Source organism: Phaseolus vulgaris, chromosome 4 (genome assembly GCF_000499845.2).
Source record: "Phaseolus vulgaris cultivar G19833 chromosome 4, P. vulgaris v2.0, whole genome shotgun sequence".
Classification (NCBI taxonomy): Eukaryota; Viridiplantae; Streptophyta; class Magnoliopsida; order Fabales; family Fabaceae; genus Phaseolus; species Phaseolus vulgaris.
In genome coordinates, this window is record NC_023756.2 from 19,490,124 (window position 1) to 19,510,263 (window position 20,140).

At 25.9% G+C, this 20,140-nt stretch overlaps 1 long non-coding RNA gene across 1 annotated transcript; it reads right to left on the reverse strand.

Moving 5' to 3' along the window:
* Positions 1-2,097: 2,097 nt before the first annotated feature.
* On the reverse strand, positions 2,098-5,076 carry LOC137836454 (uncharacterized). Its single transcript, XR_011085282.1, has 3 exons — positions 4,968-5,076; positions 4,621-4,722; positions 2,098-2,355 (listed from the first exon to the last, which is right to left on the reverse strand). It is a non-coding gene; the product is annotated as an uncharacterized lncRNA (long non-coding RNA).
* Positions 5,077-20,140: the final 15,064 nt, after the last annotated feature.

Below are 20,140 nucleotides of genomic sequence, written 5' to 3' on the forward strand. Positions count from 1 at the left end.
AAGTGGGATGGTTGTACTGGTTGAAGATTGAGACTTCAAATAGAAAATGACAGAAGTTCAGGTCAACAAATTTAATGTATTATTTATTTCCTACGATAAATTCTTGCAAGGAAGAAAGACAATAAATAATAAATGCACATAATTTAATAAATTAAGATTTTTTTTGAAAATGGGAATCAAGACAAAAATTTGTGTGGAGTTTTTTCTTCACCTAGGAGCGAAGATTTGCGAAGAAAATAAATCTTATAAATTTATATTATCTTATATATACGTTTATATTTTTATATTATTAATTTATTAGTATTTATATTATAATCAAATAAATATAATTAATTGTATAATATAATATAAAAAATAATAATAATTATTAAAATAATAAAAATATTAAATATATAAAATAATAATTATAATAAATAATAAGTTTATGAAATAACAATTGTAACAAATAATTAAAATAATTATAAAGAATAAATAATAATAATTAATAAAAATAAAAATAAATCTAATTATTTATATAATAATATTATTATTAATAATTATAAAAAATAAATATATAATTTTTTTTCATATATTTTAAAAGTAAGATAAAATTTGTAAAGTTATATTTAACACATTTTAAATAAATTAAAAACTTGCACATAACCATCACATGAGTCACAAAATTCAATAAACTTTCTTCACAAATATATTCTAATATAGCATAATCCAAACAACCTCACATTCCTCTCAAATCACTGTAAATCCACTTTCTCAATTCTCCTCTCTCATCCAAACACTATAAGTATTTTTTGAGGTAAAAGTTACAAGTTAGATTAATCCATCTCTTGTCAATTTCTTCAAAAAAAATATAACAAATTTGCATGATTACATATAAAACACAATTCATCCATCACAATCATTAAAGAATCAACAAATGTTGATTCTTTACCTCACTATATCATAAAGATTCGCAATGCGTCACAACACACGAGGAATATTACATCATTCATTCACCATGACCAAAAAAGAATCAATAAATTTTAATTCTTTGCATCACTCATAAAATTCGCTACACGTCACAACTAACACATGAAAAAGCTTCTTACACATTTATAGAATCAACCAAACTACATCCTATTCTACTTTCAGTTTGTTGCACTTCTTTTGTTGTGTATAAAACAACAACCAATATATTGGTTTTATAATAAAAAATGTTAAATATATTTTTTTGTCCTTATACTTTCACACAAAATTAGTTTTTATATATGTTTTTTCAAACTTTAGATCTCAGAGTAGTTGTAGAAAGAAAATTATTGAAATATGTCACTATCAATTTTTTTACATGTCAAACGAATTTTTAGTGTGAACTAGGATGTTAACATATCAGGTTAACTCATAATGTGGATGTTATAATATTATAATACAATCAACACTACAAATTCATTTGTTATGTAAAAAAAATACTAGTAAAAATTCATTTCAATAGTTTTCTAAATAAAGATATCTAAAATGTTTAAAGTTTAGATTAAAAACAAAAATCAATTTTACATTTTAATACAATTACCAAAGAACATATTTAATCCTACACAAAAATCAATAGAAATACTTTTATGACTTCCTAAATAAATATACTCTACGTTTTTTCTTAAATTATTTAAATATATAAAATAATAAACAGTTACAAAATGATAATTAATATTTTATCTTTTAAAAAAAACAACTTAAGTAGCTGTTGCTAGAGATCATGACAAAGAAGCCGTCAAATTTGGAAAGAGCCCGTGTGCTTTAATTTGGAATAGTTAGTACCAATTGCATTTATTAATTAAAAAGTTAGACACAAATAATTAATAAATTAATTAAAATGTTAAATTGTTTAGATGTTATTTTATTTCAATTTTTGAAAAAAAAAACATTTTTAATTAAAATAATTTGAGATGAAACTTGTAACACTATCCAACCAAGTCAAATGAAAAACACCAATTCACTATTTCATGTCAGACATCACAAGTAAATTGAATTGAAACGTTCACACAGAAAAACAATCAAGTCCACTGTATCACAAAAAGGAAGGTTATCAATTAATATATATATTTAAAATTATTAATAAAACACCTCAAATTTGATTGAAATTAAAATTTTCAGAATTTCTAATATTGAAACTGTATATTTTTATTCGAAAAAGACTTATAAATTAACAACAGTTTATAAAAATTCTAAATGAAAATGAAACAAACATTTTTGTGACAGGTTCTAATGAAAAATATTCTAAGAAAGTAATCAGAAATTATTTTGGTACTATTTTTGGTGGAACCTCCACACTGAAGCCAGAATCCCATTGGAAGAGGTTGAAGGCTTTGGCTTCCTAGTTCTTTGGACCTGTAATATAGTACCAAAACACAGTCTTTTAATTTTATTTATTATTTAACATTCAACTAATAAACAATATAGAAGTTGATGAGGGAGACGTGTAGATTATTCCTATTTTCTTTTTAATGTAAGAAAATAAGTGTTTTTAAATTATAGAACTTATTTTTTTAAGTATATACTAGAAAAAAACATGTTTATATATATATATATATTATATATATATATATTCATATTTTATTATATTCAAATGTATATAATTTAATAATTTTATTTATTTTATAAATAATAAATAATTAATTAAAAACTTAGAAGTAATATAATTTAAAAAATATATAATTTTTTAAAAAGAATATTAAAAAATAGATAAATTTATTATCTTAAAATTATTTAATTATTTTGAAATAAAGGCAACTTATTCACTTATTTATTTTATTAAATAAACAAATTACTTTTTTATAAAATAAAATTGTCCAATTAAAACATAATACCAAAAAATTATCAAATGATTATATTTATAATATTTTAATTAAATTTGAAAATTGAAAGAAAATTTTAATAATATATACCTATATATAAAGGGTATTCTCCTTTATAACCATTTTTTTACACAAATATTTTCCGATTCTACCCTTATTTAATAAATCTCATTTTATTAATACAATGGAGTATTTCGTCATTTCATATGAATTACTTAAAAAATAAAATTATTTTGTAATTTTTTAAATTAATATTAATGTACAGTTTTTATATGACTCTCTCACTCTTCTAGTTCGTTATTTTAAGGCAACAAAGAAAACATACTCTCACAGATTTTCACACCAAATCTCACATATAAAATAAAGTAACATTTACTTTTAATCACTGTCTCCACTCTATTTTTTGCTTTTCAATTTCGACTCATCCAAAATTATTTTTGTATATATATTACATTTCTATCATGGTGAAAATTGAGTAAAAGAGAAAAATGTGGATACACATGCGCATTCCACTAGTGTATATATAAAGAATATATGTTTAATATTACTATTTTACTCTCAACTATATTTTAAAATTAAAAAGATAAAAATAAAATAAATTATTCAAATATTAAAAGAAACTGTCGTGGAATTACTCAATATTTTTTAATATAACTAACATTATTAGTATTATTCTTTCTATTAAAATATATATTTTGCTCAGTTTTAAACAAAATTAATTACTTTCATTTATTATTTTCAAACATAGTTTGTCTTTGCCAGAAAGCCAGCTGTGAATTGTTCAATGAAATTGGGAGCAAGTGCCCCAGAATAAAAGCAAACAATGAAATTCATAATTGAGTATTAATTTCTTTAAAATTGATTTAAATTTTTATGAACTACCCTATTCAAAGTGCCACCAATATCATCTTCTTATAATTTATATGATAATTTTTATTACAAATTTCAACTAGAGGTAATATTATTTGGTAATATATTACAATTAAAAATCAATTTTAAAAGATTAAGTTAAATTTAAAATAAACTTTTTAATATAATATTAGAATTATTTAAAATATATAATAATATAATAAATTCAAGAAATTATTATAAAATAAATTCTAAATCATTTTAATATTGTTACAATACATTCTAAATAATTTTGATTCATATTTAAAAGTAAATTTTAAATTTACATTAACTTTATAAAACTAACTTAAAGATAATATTTGTATTTATTTATATACTATATAAAAATTGATTTTATCTCTAATTGATGTATAATCTCTAATGTTATTATAAAAATTAATAAATATCTTTTATAAAATAAAATGCATCATGAAAAGAAATATTATTTCGTATTCAAATCTTATAAAAAATATAATTACAAGAAAAGATCCATTAAAAATAATCAGAATGAAAATATTGGCATTTTCACTGTATTTCAGTCAGATAATTTTAAAATCGACCCATTTTTTGAAATTTCAAACAGAGAATAAAAATTTGGAGTAAATTGAATTTTTCTATCTTTTTCTTAAATTTTCTCCAAAGTCCTTTTTTTTTTTACTTTCTTAATCATTTCAGCAACTTTAAAATGAATATATATGCTGCATTAATATTTCTTAATTATGTTAATTTTTTTATAGCGTTCCTCACTCTATAAGGATTAAAAACTAAGAATATATAATATTATCTAGGATAAAAACAGTAATTTACTGAAAAAAATAAATCAAAACTTATAACTTCAGCACAAATTTTGTTTTCTTTGAAATTTGCTAGTTTGGCTTTTATCTTTAAAACAAGATGAAACAAATCTTACCTTTTTCTTTGGCTTTGAAACCTTTGCCAGTTTAATATCTTCAGCATTATTTTCTAGATACCCCTTTATCTCCTCGTCGTTCATGTTCTCTATCATATCAATCTATGAAACAATCAAAACATTTAGTATGAACAAATATCAAAAGTGTTGACAACTATTTTGAGAATTTAAAGCAAAGTTATATGGTGAAGAAACAAAAAGAATAAAATTTTATATATATATACCCATTTCTTTTTGAGAATTTAGGGCAAAGTGAAGAAATAAAAAAGATATATACACATACCCATTTCTTTTGAGAATTTAAGGCAAAGTTATATGGTGAAGAAACACAAAAGATATGTACATACCCATGACTTAAGGTCTTCTACATCCTTTCTTAAGGCTTCTTCTTCTTCCTCCTTGGATGCAACTTTTTCTTTTTCTCCATCTGCTTTCTTCTTGTTTTTTCCTCCTCCAACAGTATCCATGCTTTTGTTTTAGTATGTTCAACAAAATATAACATTACCCTTACTTAAAGAAAATGGGTCAACCAATTAGATGCTTGATAAGGCCAAGTGCCAGCAAAGAATATGTATAAAATAAACCTAATTACATATTAATGTTAATAAATATATGGTTAAATATGTTTTATCGTTTATGTACTACTCATGTGGAATTGATTTTCGTTCCTAGTCTAAATTTTAGAACTCCTAAGTATTTGTATTAAGGAAACTATTCGGATGAAACTTTTTGTCAGTTTTTTTTATGTGGCAAATAAATTTTGAATGTGAATGATAAGATGTTAAAATATTTCAAATTGACTCATTATTAAAGTAGATGTTAAGATATTTTAATAAAGTGAACATTAAAATTTCATTTATTACTTAAAAAAACATTAATAAAAGCTTATTTTAATAATTGTTTTTACTACAAAGTACATATGTTATGTCTAAAATTTGAATTAGTGAGAAAAATTAAATTCGTCCTATATTTAACCTATATAAAACAATGCATGTGAATCTGATTTGAGAACACAACCATTCTTGGCTTTAAACCAAGTCTAGTTATTGACTGATAAATAAGGATCTATTAGTGGCATAACACTGTTTAATTAGTGTAATTCATTTCAATATTGCCATGAATTTTTCTGATAATTACGAGAGAACCGTGCAATGAACGGAATTTAATTTTATATTTTCCTTTTATTTTAGTGGAATTCCTTATAAAGAAACTAGTATACATAGTCACTTTATAATTTTTTTTCTTTATATTTTAACTTTGAAAATCACCATTTTTCAGTTCTTATTTATGAATGAATTTTGGTTTTAGTTTTACAAAATAAATTTCTTTTACTTTCTTTTTCCAAAATTTAAAGTTATTCCTTTTGTGCTTATCATTTATTATAGGTAAATAAGTAACAGATCTCATTTTTTTTACATATGCTTATTTGTTGATATTATATCATTAAGGAGAAGTAACACTTCTATTGCTTTTACCAAAAAAGCTAGTTCCTTTAAGGTAACTTTACTCCAAAGATGCATTAAGTAGTTATCAAGTGTTGAATAATATTAAAGAGAATTTTTTTTAATTTTAGAAATATAAAAAAAACTGCCTAAACTCTAAACAAATACCTTTCATCTCCTTTTAGCACAAACCAGTAACACATAAAAAAATAAAGAACCCAAAAATCAACATAATACTCAACAAAATATATAGCAAATGAAACAACATAAATTCCATGCCACTTCCAACACAAGATCTCATATGCCTTTTCAGCCCATAAACACTTACCAAGATCAGCAGCAACATAACAAATTTTGAGAAGCGCCAAAAGAATATACATGATTAAGCCAAGCAAGTGGATGCAGTTTTCATATTATTAATTAACAAATTTCAAACATAAAGGAGGGAGGGAGGATTTGTTTGATCAAGTCTGTTCTTTCTTCTATCCCGTTATTCTTTATGTCTTTATTCAAATTGCCTTCCGGGGTGAAAGATAAGTTGGTTAGGATCCAAAGGAATTTTCTTTGGGGGTGGGGTTCTGAAGGAAGGAAGATCGCTTGGGCTTCTTGGGAAAAGGTTTGCAAGCCTCGCGAATTTGGGGGGCTTGGTATCATTGATTTAAATATTTTTAACCTGGTTTTGTTAGGTAAGTGGATCTGGAGGTTGGGTTCAGATAAGGGTGGTCTTTGGAAGGAGATTCTTGTTTCTAAATATGGTGGGTGGAGAAGTTTGAGAGAGGAAATAAAAATTCGTAGGAGCTCTCTTTGGTGGAAAAAATTGAAAGAGGTGTGGGCTTCAGAGGGTTGGGGTAGAAGTTTTGAAGATGGGTTCAAGTGGAAAGTTGGTGATGGAAAGATTATTTCTTTCTGGGAGGATAGTTGGCTAGGTTGTGATGCGCTGAAGAGAGTCTTTCGAAGACTGTTTTCTCTTTGTTCGGCCAAAGATGCAAAGGTGGCTGAGCTTGGGTCTTGGTCTGATGGTGTTTGCGTTTGGCATTTAGCCTGGCGTAGACCTTTTTTCGACTGGGAGAAGCCTATGGTGGATCAGTTGTGTCAGGCTTTACTTGAGGTTAGGATGGATTTGGGAGAGGCGGATAGGTGGGTTTGGAAGGTAGGGGGTCTTCAGACGTTTTCAGTTAACTCTGCCTATTTTCTTGTTATGAGGGATTGTGAGGTGAATTTTTCTCTGGTTTCTAGTAAGTTATGGAGTTGTAAAGCCATACCTTCTGATTTATTTATAGCTTGGACGGTGTTGGAGAATAAGATTGCTACTGAGGTCAATTTGGAAAGGCGAGAGGTGTTGGTTGAAAATTTTTTGTGCTGTCTGTGTGGGAAGGAGGAAGAGTCTCACCGCCATTTGTTTTTCGATTGCAGTTTTGCTTGGCGGGTTTGGTGTTTCTGCTTTAAGTGTTTGGGAGTGTTGTTTGTGTCTCACATTGATCCTATGTCAAACTTTGCTCAGTTCAAGATGAGTCTGTCTTCATATTCGATTAATGATGTGTGGAGTACAATTTGGGTTGGGGTTGTGGGGGAAATCTGGAATCACAGGAATTTTATCATTTTTAATAGGGGTCTGCCTGATGCATCAGAAGTGTGTGCATTAGTGCAAGCAAACGTTTGTTCTTGGATTTCTGTAAAATCTCGTTCTGCCTCATTTTCCTTCTCCAGTTGGTGTTTTGAACCTTTGGAATGTATGATAATGGTTTTTTGATGTATTTTAGGTTTTTTAGTACGGTTAGTGCTTTGGTTTGTTAGTTTGGTGGCTTTAGTTTAGAAGTTGTTTATTGTATCTTTTGTTAAGGGTTGAACCACCCCTGAAGTGGTTCACATTTATTTATTTGTTATTGCTAATAAAAAAAATGTGGGTTCATAATTCAATCAGAAAAAGCAAAATTAAATTTTGACAATTTCGATTTCAACCAATCCCATGTCTTTGCTTTAATTGAGCCATATGAAACACTTCCTCCACATCAATCTTCCCTTATTTAAATACAATCCTATTTTTATGGTTCAAAATACTCTATTACGAGACAATCCACAAACCCTTCCAAACTAGATTTTGTATAAGATTAAGGTTGAGAAGATGAAATTGTTTAAAGTGAGACATTAACTCCATATGTTGAACAAACAAAACACCTAACCATCTATAGCATTTATTCCAAATATCATTTGCTATCACACACCGTACAAACACAAACAGATGTAATAATAGAAATAACCCCTCTTCTATATAAATTAAGACACTCTACAAACAGATGACAATGTTTTTGCTAAATATTTTGAGCGAAAGACAAATAAACTTTGGATAATAATAAAAAACCAAACCATTAGTTATACCTTCCTTAAGGAAAACTTGTTTAATCGTTAACATGTCAGCGTGACCTAAAGTAAAAAATAGTTTGTTTCTATCAAAGATTAGAAGATTTTTTTTATCAGCAATAAGCAATATATACATAAGAATCACTTTAGGGGTGATTCAACCTGTATACAAAAACAAGGATATATCCTTACATCACACACCTTCCTACCAACAATTCAAAACTAGCCCTGCCAAAAAACCACAACCACACATCAACTAAGCGAAACAAGGCAATCCAGAGGAACAACACACCAATCAGAATAAGAGAAACAACCAGAGGAGAATTTAGAAGTAATCCAAGACCAAACCTTCAATTGAGCCAAAGAAAAGATTTCATAATAGTCCAGCACTCCACCTTTGAATAAAATCATGTTCCTGTAACTCCAAATCTCACTAACCACCACAATCGAAATACTCTCTATCCCTAAATTGACCGACTTAGAAACATTACACATCCTGAACTACAAAAAATGAGAGTAAGAATCATGAGGGGTAACCGAAAAAATGCTTAACCACTTAAAACAGAGGTTCCACACCAACTAGACTATTCTACAATCAAAAAATAGATGATTAGTCTCTTTCTCTTTTACCCCACATAAACAACAAAGAGCGCTTCCGACCACAATCCCACGTCTAAGTAAATTTGCCATTATTGATAATAGAGTATAATCTTAAAAAGTAATAATGTGAAGATCAAGTTAACTTTTTCTTCTCTTTTGGTGATTTGGTAATAAAAGATGTTGGTGTATGATTTAATAAGATTTTTTGGAATTGTGTAAGGAAGTTATGTTCACCCGCTACTCAACGTAAGTGAAGTTAATTTTAGTATTTATTTTAATTGAGTATTGAAATATATATATATATATATTAAAAAATAAATGTAAGGTGAATATAAAATTTAATTTATCGTTGGAAGTTTAAAAGTATATTTTGATAATAAACTTGAATATAATTACATTGTATATGTTAATACGATAATTATTGGTCAATCATAAGTGTAAAATGTAAGGATAAAGGAGTATTTTTGTATTGGTTTTGAGTATATGTTATATGTTTTCTAGTGAAACTATATTCTTTTAGCTAATATCACTCAAGTAATAGATTATAGCTCAAGCAACATTCAAATGGTAAGTCATGAGTATATGCATCGGTTGATATATTTAACTATTAACAGAGACATTCAAATGATAGTTTAAGGTTTGAGCGAGAGAGATGCTACTGTAATTTTCTTTCCTCTAGAGTGAATTATGTCCAAATAACTCAAGGTTGTTTCAAGTAGTGAAAATGGTGCATGAGATTCTTTAATATGTGATATTAATAATTTTGGAATTTGTTGGGTGATCCAACAAGTAGAATCACATCCAAGCCTGGTCGTTGGAGAGATGTAACCAATTCTTCTTCTCTTTAGAATTGTATCACTTTAAGTGATTAAATTCTTCCTAGATTAAGAAAAGAAAGTCATTCAAACGAGAGATAAACTTCTCAAAGAATATTTATATAAGAAAGATGATGATGAACCTTGTAATGCCTTAAATTATTTACTATTATTTATTTTCTGTAATATTTTAAAATTTTAAAATAAAGCTTATAATATAATTTAGAAAGTAACAATATTAAGATATATTAGGATGGGTAAACTTAAAATAATCATAAGTAAATTTACAATTACAATAACTTTTTCAATTCATTTAAAAGCACTTGTCACACTCTTATTTCCACAAAATCTAGATAATATTCACTTCTAAGTTTATAAAATTTTATACCCATTAATACACAATTATAAATTCAAAAAGGATGAAATATATTAAAAAAAAACTAAATAGTTTAGGTAATGTGATTCTATTCTCTTTGAACAAATTCTGAATGATGATTGGAGAAAAACTTTCATCACCATACTTTTTCTCTAAATTACCAAAATTGTTTCTATACTTTATACCACAATAGATCTCTATAACTATCCACATTCCACAAATAATAGATTATTGATGGCAGAAAGTTCATACATAGGAAGATTTTTCTACCTCTAGTAGCCCACATATTAAACTTTTCAAAAAAAAATAATTGTTCCTTTACTTTTGTATCATCACAATCTTCGTTACCACACATAATGACAAGCAACAATCACATTCACAAGTTTGCATGCAACAAGATTAATTGAATATTATTCTTTTAAACAATTACAATTCCATTTCAGTAGCATAACAACGGTATTACCAATATCCCAAAAATTAAAAATAGCCAAATAAACAATACAAAAAATATACACAATCTAATATATTCTTTTCAATTCAATTCAAGCTCAATTCATATATTTACAAACTATTATTTTTGTGTGTGTATATTTACTAACTATAATATAAGTCACCTTTTCTAGAGTTTTTCATCCTTTTGACCATGAATCAAATTAATTAAATACAATAATTATATAAAAATAATACAAAAAATTAAAAAAACAACACAATGCTATAAAACATTAATCCAATAGAGCAATTTTAAATAAAAGCGTGCTTTTTTTAACCTTTTCTGCATAAGTTCAATTTGAATATTTTTAAAGATAAATCTAGGTTTTCATGCCTAATGAATCAATTTCTTGGCTCAAAATTACAAAATTGTACAGAATATATAAAAATAGGGCAACAATACAAAGTTTTGGAAAATTAACCTTAGGATTTAGATTTTGAGACGACTCTCATTTCTTCCAAAGAGTCTTGTGGTTGTTCAAGAGTGTAAAAGAAAGCTCAAAATAGTATTCTTCCTATGGAAATTGAGGTGTAAGGAATAATCTAAGAGATAGAAAATTTGAATTAATAAAGGGAAGATGTAGTAGTAGGAAACAACAACAAAGAAGCAAAAGCAAAATTAGAAATAAGAAAACTTACTAACCTAACTCTAGAAATGGAAAACCTTTGCTCTTTGATCACGAAAAAATATAAAAAAAATGAAAGATATATTTATAGGAAATGCAAGACAAAAAAAGATAAATGAAATAGAAAATAAGTCATGTTTATCTTGATTAAATACACTTGGTCAAATTATCCATAGAGAGAGGAGAAAATTAATGTATCACTTAAGTGGTATCAGACCACTCAAGTGAGGAAGTCTTCCTCAAAGTACGACCACTCAAGTAAGATAAACTTACTCAAGATTATCTAACTATGATGATGATAATGTTGATGATGAACATGTGATTATATATATTTATATATGTGATTGATGTGTTGTAATATGTATGGTACGCTTATTGATGATAAAAAGATGAATTTATTTGTAAGATAAACACTTTGTTGTATGGAAAAATTGTATTAGGAATGAAAAATAAACTTGTTCCTACAAGTATTTTCTGAACTCGTCTCGATCTTGACATAAAATCTCCATGTTGACTAAGTACGAGTATGAGTAATACCCGATTTTTTAAATTGGATATGGGAACGAAAATGAGTACGTACATGTATGCCCCATCCCTATATCCATCTCATCCCCGTTCTTAGACATGTCCTCATTTTAAATTATTAAAATATCTTTAGTTTATTAGGTAACTTGAAAAAACTTATATTGATTTTTCTTTTGTTCTTAGTTTCATAACCTATTTCTAGGGTACACATTTAATCATTTTTCCTGTTTTATATAATTTTACCTTTATCCAATTATTATTTGATACTCTGATTTGAGATTTATGCAAGTATAATTTCTTTCTTTATATTTAACATTAGAGAAAATAAAATGTATATCTTTTTGACATTATTCTTAATAATGTATGTCATTATTCTTCATTTGCTATGATTTTTTCGTAGAAGAATATTTAATTAATATTTGAAATAATAATGAGGCAGAGGATAAGGATAATACAAAAATTTCATATACGTTCGGATATGAGATGATGATAAAATAGTGAAATTCACACCGGCATCATTTTCATCCCTAATTTATATCTTATGTTGTTATTCATGGTGTAACTCTTTATAGATATGTTATCCCTTATTGGTATGTTGTGCTTTATAAATGGGTGACAAAAATATTTAAAATGACATTGTGATCATAAGAGTTAAAATATTAAATACAAAACTTATTAATTAAAATATATATCTAATGCTTTATTTATGATCTACTTATATAAATAAGACTTCTGATAAAAGACTAAAAAAAATCCTTATTGAAAGACTTTCTATAAAAAAATTATAAATAATGATCCTAACATAAAAATTTGAGATTAATTATTTATCAACATACTACTACAAATATTTTAAGATAGAAAGATTATCTTATAATTTATTATATATAATAATATACTATTATACCCTATATATATTAATTAATTAATGACACGTTACATTACTTACCACAAATCCACGTGAACTATAAATTGGTAAACTATTTTAAAGATGTTCACTAGAAAAACAAAACTTCATCCCATTAAGTTTTTAACATTTTTAATTTAAATATATTTGAAACTGATTTTCATATTAAATTTTCAATTTAATAATAATATGAAATGTTATAATCATATATTTATATTTGCAAGTAATTATCTACTTTACCTCTAAAAACAAATCATTGTACATAAAATATAATTAAAATGCATACCCGTCAATGTTCTCAGATTCAAATTAACTTCATAAATGTATAAAATATCAATCTTTATTAAAAAAAATATTCCATTCACTTAAGTGTTTAAGATATTTTAAATTAATTCAATAATAATATGTAGTAATGTTTTTTTATATTTAAATAATTAACAATTAAATAAATTTTATTATATCAATAAATTACCAGTCTATTTTATTTCAAAATAATTAAATTTAAGTTAATATGTAAATCAACTTTAAATATTGATGATTTTCGTTTAAGTTTTAAATTAAAATGATTTAACTGAAAACGGTTTAATGTAGTGCTAGATCATTTAACACTAAACAAATGATGATTTAGATAAGGCTGAATGACCACAAGTTGTCTCCAAAAAACTCAATAGTAAAATTATTGAAAGAATGTTCAAAACCTATCTGCAACCCGTAAGATTACAAATAATAATAAAGTCAAAATGAGGGTTTTAAATTATTATGAAGAAAAGTAAAGTAGATGATAATAAATAGTAAAGAAAGTTGACTTCCAAGCTTTTCCAGCACTGAATTCTTTATCAGTTAATAAATATATCATTCATTTATCATCTAAAAAAAAATTGATTAACCAAACATGTGACAACAAAATATAACCGAATCTCAATAATGAAACATATGTCCACTAATTTATTCAGTACCTTAATCGTCTCCATGCGTCTACTCATAAGGTTTTTGATCTTTTACCACTTGAATCATGTACCCAGGAGATTGTTAAAAAAACTAAACAAGAGTTTAATTAAAGACAAAATTAAATTATCATCATAGGTTCAAAAATAATTCCCAAAACAATAATTAAACTAAAAAAAATCACATTTAACACAATAAGATTTTGCAGAACAAAACTTTAATTGCACAATGAATTACAACAAAGAAATTAAAGAAAACTAAAGAAATTCTAATGTTCTATTTTATGAACTTCTCAGTTTCCAACTTTTTAGAATTCTTATATTTTTTTTGAGTTTTATCGCAAACCCTAGTTCTTCGTATATTTATAAAAGATTTGCTTTCAATTTTATGTTTGAGATATTTTACATTTTTATTCTCTAATTTTTTAAATTAATAAATTCAAAAAAAAAAACCAAATTAGATGAATTACAATTAAAACAATGAACTTATTGATGATTATAGTTCAACAATATATAATTAAAGGTTTAAAGTGTGAGTAAAACTATGCTCATCAAATATATTTAAAAAAATATAGATACAAAAATATATTAAATTATGATAAAAAGTAAATTAAAAAACAATTGGAAACACTAAAATTATTAAATTATTATAATTCATACGAGTACTATGAAAAAGTTCTTATAACAATAGAAAAATACAAATAATCATTTATATATTTGTTATAATTTTGAATTTTTAAGCATACATTTTTATTTTTAAATACTCAAAATTAATAAATTTATAATTAGTAATATGATCCCATTCCATTTTTACTTTTTAGAAACATTTATGCCTTTTTAAATGTTTAATATTTATAATAATTTTAAATTTGAGTTTAATTATTTAATGCTAACAATTCAAACTTTAAATAAAGCATTTACATTTGTTAAAGTTTAAAATTTAAAAAAAAAAATTTATAACAACTGTTAAACTTACAATTACTGAATTAAATTTAATTATTCAACATTAACTCTTTCCAAGTTAATTACTCTATATTTTCAAACACACCTAGTCACTATATATTGATTGATTAAGTTAAGTTTAATAAAATATATTGATTGAATACATTATCGACTTCTTTATGATTTTTCCGTTTTGGAATTATTTATTTTTTCTTCCACTTGTTTTTCTTTTTTTAAGTTATAAAGTAGACGTTGAATAGTAATTCATTTGTCCCACAAACTTCAATTTAAGTTTAAAGTTCTCTGCCAAATATGAAAAATAACAATAAATGTAATTATGTTAAAAATAATTTATTGACGTTTTCAATAAATATAATATTTTAAAACTAAAACAAAGAAAAAAAATCAATAGCATGTAACCCTTAGAGAGTTGTGCATGATTGGTCACTATTGGAGTAAAAAATTCAAGCAATGACAAAGGGAAAAAGCCTTTCTTCCATCCTCATATTTCCAGTTTTAAAATACTTAGAAATTTTTTTTCTTGAACAAAATGATGATTTCTTAAACAATCTAAGTATACAATTTTTTTATTGACCCGAAGGAATAAAATGACCCTCTAATTTGAATTCAACAATGTTAATCCATATGTAATCATCAATAATAATTTCACTGCCTTTCAACTTTGTGATGAGTATTGAGAATGTATTGTAATGCACCGACAACTGAGCGATATAGTTTTGGGTCTTAAACAATAGCAAAATAGTTTTGTTGAATATGAGTATACAATAGCATAGGTATAGGTTGAGGCTTATGTTGACATAATTTGGCAAGTGTACTGGTTCAACCGTAATAATTTATCTCAAAAGACGGATATCGAACTCAATAGAAAATATTCTATTAAAATTTTTATGTGTAACATTCACTAAATATTGAAATATGTACAAAGGTCTAGTTCAAGGTATATGAGCATTGTTTGAATAAAATTTGCTTCTAATTTAAATAATAAAAAAGTAAACATAAGAATTCAATTGATAAGATTGAGATTGAAGTTAACCCTTCTCACTCGTCTCTATTTTGGATAAATAAACATATACAATATTCTGACCTAATTTGATATTGATGCAACAAAGAGAGTCATTCAAATTGATTCTTCAAATATGAAATTATTAAGATCTTCTCCTAAAAATCGATTCCTTAACTATTTAACAAATTTTCTTATTAAGAAAAAATGTTATAAAACATTTGTTATATCACAGTCTATTCCTAGTATCATAATATGTCAAGTATTTTCTTGTATTTTCTTTTGGGTTAGATCATCAGAAATACTTCACAATCAATTCCAAAGATTCAAGATTTAAGCATAAAATGAAAATACCTATACCAAATAAGAATAGAAAATTAGAGAGATAAATATCACCACAATACATAGGATTTTGAAAAGATTACATTCTGGTGTGAGTTGATTTTAAGATTGCACATTTCATGTTGACACTTTGTTTAAGTTTTTGAATTAACAGAATATGGTGAGAAACCTAAAGAAGATTCTCACACACACATATATTGTGGCAGTTATAAACACCATGGAATATGAAAATAATCGCCACCACATATATTTTATTTAGTGGTACTTTTGAAAAAACTCTTCCCTTAAGCAATGTTTTATATATACCCTTCACGATCCATGCATAGAAATTTACCATTTGTGAAGTATTGAGAGAGCTTAAAAAGAATACGTGTGTATCAGTGAAATGACAAATTTGTACTAAAATGTATCCATTTTTTAAAACCAAATTGAAGCCTTTGATAAAAGCTATTATCTACACAACTCTAAATCTATCTTGTTAATCATTAGAAATAAAAGTTAAACATACTTGAACTCATCATATTAATAATAAAATTAGACTTAAAATAGATGTTGAAACTGATAATGACAAAATTGTTACCTATGTTGCATATAGAAAATAACCCTAAATGTCCTATATGTGTAGAAGGAAAACTTTTTAAGTGCATAGGCGTACAAAACATCTTGAACTATTTGATCTGATCTAACAAACTTCAAGAATTTTTTTAATAATATATCTATTAAAATCAAAGAATAAGAGCAAGGAAATGTTCCTAAAATATAAAGCTAAAGTGGTGAATCAACTAGATCAAAAGATTGAGAGATTAAGATTTGATAGGGGAGGTGAATATTGTACAACAAGTCATGAATAATTATGTGAGAAGAATGATATAATACATGAGTTCATTACCCCCTTATTCGCTTAGACAAAATCGTATAGCCCAAAGGAAAAATAAGACCTTGAAAGATATGATAAATTCAACATTTCTTAATTTTGGTATGTCTAATTATATGTGAAGAAAAAAAACCTTGACGAAATCTTACATTCTTAATAAAGTTCCTCTTAAATAACTAAATAAAACACTTATGATTTATGGAAAGGTTACCTTTCAAACCTTGAATTCTTAAATTCATTTGTTTTGTTTTTTAAAACTAAAACAAAGAAAACTAAAAAATTCAAGCAATGACAAAGGGAAAAAGCCTTTATTCCATCTTCATATTTCCAGTTTTAAAATACTTAGAAATTTGTTTCTTGAACAAAAGGATGATTTCTTAAACAATCTAAGTATACAATTTTTTTATTGAAATCTTCTATACTCGAAGGAACAAGAACAAAATGACCCTCTAATTTGAATTCAACAATGTTAATCCAGATGTAATCATCAATAATAACTTTGTGACTAAAACTTCCCTAAAGACCTTTACTAAGTCAAGATAATATTTATCTTATAATTTCACTAAGGTCTTGAGTCATTGATTACGTACAAGTTTTTGGAAAGTAAAGCCTCCACTAATAATTGATAGATGAATATATACATTGGAACTGGGAATGGAATAAAAGGTATCATACATGAATATTGATGTGTATATTCCATACAATAAAGAAAAAAAAATTATGATTTCGCGAGGTTTTTTAAAACCACCTGTAAGATATACACGAAATACGTGTAGAATCATCATTAAGACTATCATACTTGCCGACCATCGATGAACTGATCGGATTAACCAACCAAAATTAGCTTCAGTCATTATATATTGAACAGAAGCAAAAGCTTCAGTAACGGTATCAATATATAGAAAGAGACATTAAAAGAAATCATTAAATAAAAATTAATTTTAAAAAAATATAATTAGTTATTATATTAACTAAATTATATATTATTTTAGAAAATAAAAAAATTATTGGTATATAAAATAATTTCTAAATTGGTATCTAATTAGCTACTAAGATTTTAGTTACCAATTAATTTGGATTCTAAAGTTGGTAGCTAAAACCTTGTAGCTAATTAGATATCAATTTAAAAATTAATTTATAAATTTTATGAATAATAGAAACTACTTTAGATATCAATAAGTTTTTTAGTATTAGTATCTAGTTTAATCAATATATAAGTAACTAATTATTTTTTATCTTTAAAATTAGTTTCTATTTAATGATTTTCTTGCAGTGAGAATGAGAAAGATGCATTAGTAGAAGAAAAGAAAATGTATATTAGTCACACTAAAGCATAACGAAGACATGATATATATACAAAAGCGGGAACTATTTGACACTTCTATTATCCCCCCTTAAACTTATGGTTGGATTGAGCAGAACCATAAGTTTATCCTAAAACAAATGAAAGGTAGATCAGTGATGGGCTTAGTTAACAAATTTGAAATTTGATATTTTGTTGGTAAGTGAATCAATTGAACCCGATTATGCTGAATGTAGTCTCGTACAAGATGCACATCTATGCCAAAGTGTTTTGTGTAAAGCTTAGGAATGGAAGTTTTGATGTGAAGTTCTTAAAGAAGAGAGTGAACCCATATAATTTTAGCAAGGAGTGCAACAATGCTACGATATTCAATCTTCGTGATGCTCTTGGAAATCGTCTTCTATTTATGAGATTTTGAAAATATAATATTGTTTCCAAGAAAAAAACACAATACCTTGTAGTAGATATTCTATTATCAATGTCATAGGACCAATCAACATTGCTGAAGTCAATAATGGAAGTGGTTGTATTGCAACATATAAGGAGACCATGATTGGTGGAACCAACAAGATAGTGTAAATTTCGTTTGACAACCTTCGGATGCCCTTCTTGAGGGTCATGCATGAATTGACATACCCTATTAACTGCATATGAGAGTTTATGATGAGTGTTGAGAATGTATTGTAATGCACCGACAACTGAGCGATATAGCTTTGGGTCTTAAACAATAGCAAAATGGTTTTGATGAATATGAGTATACCATAGCATAGGTATAGGTTGAGGCTTATGTTGACGTAATTTGGAAAGTGTACTCGGTCAACAGTAATAATTTATCTCAAAAGACGGATATCGAACCCAATAGAAAATATTCTATTAAAATCTTTATGTGTAACATTCACAAAATATTGAAATATGTACAAAGGTCTAATTCAAGGTATATGAGCATTGTTTGAATTAAATTTGCTTCTAATTTAAATAAAAACAAAGTAAATGATTATAAGAATTCAATTGATGATTGAGATTGAAGTTAATCCTTCTCACTCGTCTCTATTTTGGATAAATAAACATAAACAATATTCTGACCTAATTTGATATTGATGCAACAAAGAGAGTCATTCACATTGATTCTTCAAATATGAAATTATTAAGATCTTCTCCTAAAAATTGATTCCTTAACTATTTAACAAATTTTCTTATTAAGAAAAAATGTTATAAAACATTTGCTATCACAGTCTATTCCTAGTATCATAATATGTCAAGTATTTTCTTTTAGGTTAGATCATCAGAAATACTTCACAATCAATTCCAAAGATTCTAGATTTAAGCATAAAATGAAAATACCAATACCAAATAAGAATAGAACATTAGAGATAAATATCACCACAATACATAGGAGTTTGAAAAGATTACATTCTGGTGTGAGTTGATTTTAAGATTGCACATTTCATGTTGACACTTTGTTTATGAGTTTCTGAATTAACAGAATATGGTGAGAAACCTAAAGAAGATTCCCACACACATATATTGTGGCAGTTATAAACACCATGGTATACGAAAATAATCGCCACCACATATATTTTATTTAGTTATACTTTTGAAAAAACTCTTTCCTTAAGCAATGTTTTATATATACCCTTCACGATCCATGCATAGAAATTTACCATTTGTGAAGTATAAAGAGAGCTTAAAAAGAATACGTGTGTATCAGTGAAATGACAAATTTGTACTAAAATGTATCCAATTTTTAAAACCAAATTGAAGCCTTTGATAAAAACTATTATCTAGACAACTCTAAATCTGGAACTCATCATATTAATAAGAAAATTGAACTTAAAATAGATGTTGAAACTGATAACGACAAAATTGTTACCTATGTTGCATATAGAAAATAACCCTAAATGTCCTATATGTGTAGAAGGAAAACTTTTTAAGTGCATAGGCGTACAAAACATCTTGAAC